Source organism: Pangasianodon hypophthalmus, chromosome 11 (assembly GCF_027358585.1).
Source record: "Pangasianodon hypophthalmus isolate fPanHyp1 chromosome 11, fPanHyp1.pri, whole genome shotgun sequence".
NCBI lineage: Eukaryota > Metazoa > Chordata > Actinopteri > Siluriformes > Pangasiidae > Pangasianodon > Pangasianodon hypophthalmus.
Window position 1 is genome coordinate 26875683 of NC_069720.1, and position 6000 is coordinate 26881682.

Here is a 6000-nt window from a genome sequence, read left to right on the forward strand (position 1 = left end):
AGGTTTTCATGAGAAATTCTGCAAGGTTTTGACCCCAGATTTTTACCTAGAGGATAACCTGACATTGGGTGGTGTAGTGGTTTCATGACTGAAGGATGGCCTTCAGAAAAATCAATAATATCGGTCTGATTCTGAATTTTTGATCTGGTTTTATGTGTGGTCTCTCATCCATTAGGAAGAGGTAATTTTGTGTTTTGTTTGTGATATAGCTACCAGACACACTGTATCATCATGGATAGGATCATCACCCCAAGCTGACTTGCAGCAGGACTGAGATGCTAGATATTCCTAGAACTTGATTTGAACTTGCTGTTTCAAAAACACTTCAAAAACAACAATTTCTGCTCATGTGGACTGGGATTAAGGCAATTATAGATTACAAAAGGAACAACACCCTCCACACTCCAACATGGGTGCTTCTCTTCCCAGTGTGCTGAACAAGTTCTATGATAACCAACAGCAAGCCACCCATGCTGCGCCACCTGAAAACAAATAACCACTTGTTCTTCACTTCCACCAGGTGAGGTCCACCCTGCACACAACTGACATCACAAAGCAGCTGGTCCAGCCGTATGATGTATTTACCAAGATAGTCAACCTCTCCAGTGCTATGCTGGAATGACTACTGCCTATCATGAGGTGCTTTGAGAGACTGATAATGATGCAGATCAAAACCATCATTCCCCTGATCTCAACCAACACCAGTTTTTAGAGGACATGTCTCTAGTGCACTTCAGATAGCCCTCATGCACCTGGAACAAGAAAACACATACATTAGGATGTTATTTGTTGATTTCAGTTCTGCTTTCAATAAAATAGTTCCCCACAAACTGTTCAACAATCTCCGAAGGGTTGGCCTGGAAACCCCTCACTGCTTGTGGATTATGTACTTCTTTACCAACAAACCCCAGAACATGAGTATTGGAGACTGCATGTTATCCACCCTCATCCTGAGTGCCACAAAGGTGTGTCCTCAGCACTCTCTTCTTCTACCTGTTTATAATAGTCAGGTTTGCAGTTGACACCACTGTTGTGGGTTAGGGTTAGGGTTAGGGTTAGTAGGCAGGCCTTCCTGAGGAAACCACCACCACACTTGACAAACTTCTACTGCACCACCATAGAGAATATACTCTCTTACTGTACAACACTGTGGTATGCCAACTTCACTTCTGAAAACTTGAAAACCTACACGGAGTGGTGAAAATGGCTTAGTGGGTCATTGAGACTGAACTCTCTGGCCCATCTACGGCAGCCAACTACAAAAGAAATCTCGTAGCATCTTTGGAGATTTGTCCCACCAAGGTCACCAGCTGTTTGTCCTCTACCATCCGGCAAGTGGTACAGGACAGTCTATTCCCCTAATGGCTCCTAACACAAACACAAGGACCCTGCAACCACCTCGAAACCCCCTCACCCCGAATGATGCTCACGCCGGATAGCACCTTACAAACAGTGCAATACAGACTGAACAAATCCTGATGATACACCCGGATTTGCGCAGTATCTCCTAATTGAATCCACACAGTGTTTCAAGTTTTACTTCTGTTTCACTTTTTTGTATTTTATGTTTATATTTTTACACTGCACATTTTATATTGTACATTATACCAGTCACTTTAGACCACCTTGTTTATTGTCTTGTATGGTTATATTATATGGTTATTTTGTTTTATGTCCATACTGTCCTTGTACTGTTGAAAGCTGTTCAAGGATTGTTGCCAACTGAAATTTCCTTGTACCTAGTACAATAACAATAAATCTTCTTATTTTATCTTATCATATCTTATCTAATTCGTTTCCTCAAAGATCTCCCTAATCACTCTTTCCAAAAATGCATGAAATCTTGGCATGGTGTTGGATGGATTTTAAATGTTTACAGACCTGTGTTGGTCAAGCAGGTTTGACCATCACTCACCAAGAAAGCCCTTAGATGCCTGTTCAATCCTTCAACATCTAGAGACTTGACTACTGCAACACTGCACTTGCTAGCAAGTCTTTTCAATTCAATTCAATTCATTTTTATTTGTATAGCGCTTTTTTACAAAGGTCATTGTCTCAAAGCAGCTTTACACAAACAAAAGTAAAGTGAAGTGTGTGTGTGTGTGTGATGTCTCTGATGAGCAAGCAGGGCGACTGTGGCAAGGAAAAACTCCCTGAGATGGTGATAGGAAGAAACCTTGAGAGGAACCAGACTCAACAGAGAACCCATCCTCATATAGGTTTACACTGTAGTGTGCGTGTGTGTGTGTACAATGTGTGTTGGTGTAGTCCATGGAAAACAGCTGAAGCGTCTTCGTGGCAGTATGAAGCATTGCCGGTGGACAGGTCCAGAGTGAAGGGGAGGAGGTCTGGATCACCAGCAGCTCAGGAGTGATGCTCATCTGGTCCAGAGCGTAGTGGGTAGTTTCTAGCGTAGTGTAGCTCGGCAGAAAGAGAAGGAAAGTGGTTAGGTACACTCACAGTCACCGTGTGGAGATAAAACTTAATGAGGAGTGCAGGGGACTCCGGCAGGACTAGCTCTAACAGCAGAACTAAAAGGAGAACCAGGGGGAAACACAGACGTGAGAGATCCCTGATATGTAAGGCATACAGTCACTCTGCCGTCACAAACCTGAGTGACTAACGAGAGTGAGGAAGACAGCATCCAAACACACCAGATCACCATAACACTCAACATCCACGAGTCCCCCAGATCTACTCCTTTGTCTAAAACACTAGTCGCTAAATGCTAGGTTAAATAAATAAGTCTTCAACCTCGACTTAAACACTGAGACCGTGTCTGCTTCACGTACATTAACTGGGAGGCTATTCCATAATTTTGGGGCTTGGTGAGAGAAAGCTCTGCCCCCTGCCGTGGTTTTGGCAATGTGTGGTACTGATAGACAGCCTGCATCCTTAGAGCGAAGTAGGCGCGGCGGAACATAAGGTACTAACATATCGCTTAAATACTGCGGAGCGAGACCGTTTAATGCTTTATAGGTTAGGAGTAATATTTTAAAATCGATGCGGAATCTTACTGGGAGCCAGTATAATGTAGATAAGACTGGCGTGATATGCTCATACTTCCTAGTCCTAGTCAGGACCCTCACTGCTGCGTTCTGAACTATCTGAAGCTTATTTATGCATCTAGACGAACATCCAGATAGTAAAGCATTACAGTAATCTAATCTGGACGTGATAAATGCGTGGACTAGTTTTTCAGCATCACTTAGCGAAAGTATATTTCTAATCTTAGCGATATTTCTGAGGTGGAAAAATGCTAACCTGCTTACATTATCTACATGGGCCTCAAATGAGAGATTAGAGTCTATAATCACACCGAGATCTTTTACTGTTAGACTACTTGAAACAGAGAGACCATCTAAAGTAACAGTGTGATCTCTAAACTTACTTCTAGCGGCTTGTGGTCCCAGTACCAGAACCTCTGTTTTTTCTGGGTTTAGCAGGAGAAAGTTGCTTAGCATCCAGTCTCTTATGTCTATCGCACATGCCTCAACTTTCTTTAACTGGCTATTCTCATCTGGCCTAGCTGAGACGTATAACTGTGTGTTATCAGCATAACAATGGAAGCTAATATTATGTTTACGGATTATGTTACCTAAAGGGAGCATGTATAACGTCAAAAGCAGTGGGCCTAAGACTGAACCCTGCGGAACGCCATATTCTACTCGATAACGTGCTGAGTGGTCACCGTTTAAATCTACAAACTGATAACGATCAGTTAAATAAGATCTAAACCAGTCGAGGGCTGAGCCCTTAATTCCTACGACCTTTTCCAGTCTGTGAAGAAGGATATTATGGTCGATAGTGTCGAACGCTGCGCTAAGGTCGAGTAAAATTAATAGACTAATGCAACCCCAATCAGAGGCTAATAGCAAGTCATTGACTACTTTGACTAATGCTGTCTCTGTGCTGTGGTGGGGCCTGAAACCTGAATCCAGAATGCCACAGCTGTGCTTGTCTTCAATTTTCTTAAGTTTAAATGGCTCACAACCTCTGCAGGCGGGAAGGGGTAGGGGGTTGGTATTACAGTCATGTTAATAATTCTGACAGTATGCTCTCATAAAACCTTGGATAAAGACCTTTGTGACAGGCAATTGGTTGAATGTCTGACATGTACATTTAGTTGTTAGCAGAAAGCTCTCCACATGTGGTATGTGAATCACACCCCCAGTCTGAGACAATGTCCTCCGGGATTCTGTAATACTTGAAGATTTCTTTGAACATAACTTCTGTTGTCTCTAAGGCAGTGGGGAGTTTGGGCATATGTATTAGGCAGCAAGTCTAATGGTGGTGAAACCTTGTGAAACTGGAAGATCCTTTATGAACAGTGAAGTGAGTCCAGGGGCTTTTATGAATTGAGGAGTCCAGAGGAGTCCAGATGACAGGAGGTTCTGACCTGTGATGTGCTGATTACTGCACATTCTTGGATGTATCTCGTGACGTCATTGTTCTTTATTATTTTTCATTGGATGGGGCCACTCTGCAATTGTGCAGAAGGACAAGGTATCCTTCAAAGATGCTTGAGTGTGTCTGTATGTAAAGAGTGGACTTGAAAGAGGGCCCATTCGGAATGTCATGTTTTGGACTTCATGGGGTACATTTTTTGGAAGTATTTCCGTACCACTGGGGGAGGATTGCTCCAATTTTTCTCTTTGAAGTGTCCACTTCCACCATGAACACTAATGAATGATCAAGATGTCAGAGGATAGGGCTCTGGTGAATATTCTGCATTTGGAAGGCCTGAGATGCTGCCTTATTGCCCTTGAGCAGTGATGTGATAGGAGCAACTACTGAACTGTAGCCCTTAATAAGAGTGCCTAATGATGACCAGTGAAAGTACATGCACCATTCAAATGTTAATCATTTTTACCTTGATGTTAAAGTGGTGCTACATCACCAAGACACATTTGAAACTATAGATCATTCAAAGAGCTTGCCTGTTCTGCATGTTTCTAAATCCAAAATGTATCTAAATCTCAAATAAAAGAGATTCTGTACTTTAGAGAAGATGGGAGAAAAACATGGAGGACAAGAAAATGAGACTCACTGCGAGTTCAACCTCAACTGATTCCAGTGCTATTTTATGTTGAATAATAAGCAAATAATTAGGTGCTCCTCTATTGTAAAGAGTGATTTGCGTCTTTGCTACGTCACATGAAGGGTAATCTTATTGGTTGTGCTTTGAAAAGGTTAGTGTAAACTGGGTCAAAGTTGAATTTGAGTGAACTTTGAGTGCAGCTTGTCAAATCCAAGCTATGGGAAACAAAGGCTCTGACAGGGCAAAGTTGTTTTGCACCACTGACCATCTGTAGATGACCTAAATCTCCAATAAAAAATTTGGAAGCCCAAAAACTTGTGCAGTGAGCAAAGAGTCAAACACAGCATGAACAATAAGACGAATAACAAGACTTCACAATAAATGCACGTTTCTTTGCATATTCTTTGCATGTTTCTATACAAGAGAGTCAGGAAGTTAGAATTCTAGAGATCACACCTCTGCTAGAGGGGAGATGATCTTTTTCAGATGATTAAGTCCACACTGACCTTATATGTTTGATAATTTGATATTAAAATATCGTAAAATTTCTCTTACAGCACACTCTTATGGAAAACATTTGGCCTCATTTCCTTCCGGACACATTTGATCAAAGGTATGCAAATTCTAAACTATTTCAGGGTATGCATTTCTATGCGGTATTAGTTTGCAAGCTCAGTTAAAGAGGAATTAAGGAAAAAGATTACAGACAACAGTACAGGATGATATCTGTTATTTCTGGTTATTTCTGAGAATGATAGGTTCATTGCTCTGTAGTCGTTGCAATTTTATGTTTATCTTACCCATGAGATGAAGATAACTGTTAGGAGGCCCGAACAGTTTAGTATTTAAATGTCATTCCTTTTTTAAATGTGACTTCTCTCTAATAGAAAGCACTTATGGAAACCATTTGGCCTCATTTCCTGCTAGTGTTCCAACAAAAGCATGCATATTAATGACTG